Source organism: Sinocyclocheilus grahami, unplaced genomic scaffold (assembly GCF_001515645.1).
Source record: "Sinocyclocheilus grahami isolate Dianchi unplaced genomic scaffold, SAMN03320097.WGS_v1.1 scaffold484.1, whole genome shotgun sequence".
In the NCBI taxonomy this organism is placed as follows: domain Eukaryota; kingdom Metazoa; phylum Chordata; class Actinopteri; order Cypriniformes; family Cyprinidae; genus Sinocyclocheilus; species Sinocyclocheilus grahami.
This window is the reverse complement of record NW_015505663.1, coordinates 640,314-640,991: the sequence shown is the minus strand read 5'-3', so window position 1 is coordinate 640,991 and position 678 is coordinate 640,314. Positions and strand designations below refer to the sequence as shown.

At 36.9% G+C, this 678-nt stretch overlaps 1 protein-coding gene across 1 annotated transcript in view; it reads left to right on the top strand.

Moving 5' to 3' along the window:
* LOC107553872 (plexin-C1-like) overlaps window positions 1–678 on the top strand; it is an 8,779-nt gene that overhangs the window by 1,083 nt on the left and 7,018 nt on the right. The window lies entirely within an intron of this gene.

Genomic DNA, 678 nt, shown 5'->3' with positions numbered 1-678 from the left:
TTGAGTGTGTGTGTATGAGTATTGAGTGTGTGTGTATGAGTATTGTGTGTGTGTGTGTATGAGTATTGAGTGTGTGTGTATATGTGTGTATGAGTATTGAGTGTGTGTGTATATGTGTATGAGTATTGAGTGTGTGTGTATATGTGTGTATGAGTATTGTGTGTGTGTATGAGTGTATGAGTATTGAGTGTGTGTGTATGAGTGTGTGTATGAGTATTGAGTGTGTGTGTATGAGTATTGAGTGTGTGTGTATGAGTATTGAGTAGTATTGAGTGTGTGTGTATATGTGTGTTTGAGTATTGAGTGTGTGTATATGTGTGTATGAGTATTGAGTGTGTGTGTATATGTGTGTATGAGTATTGAGAGTGTGTGTGTGTATGAGTATTGAGAGTGTGTGTGTGTATGTGTGTATTAGTATTGAGAGTGTGTGTGTGTATATGCGTGTATGAGTATTGAGTGTGTGTGTGTGTATATGTGTGTATGAGTATTGAGTGTGTGTGTGTATGTATATGTGTGTATGAGTATTGAGTGTGTGTGTGTGTATGTGTGTGTATTAGTATTGAGTGTGTGTTTATTGTGTGTATGAGTATTGAGTGTGTGTGTATTGTGTGTATGAGTATTGAGTGTGTGTATTGGGTGTATGAGTATTGAGTGTGTGTGTGTATATGTGTGTATGAG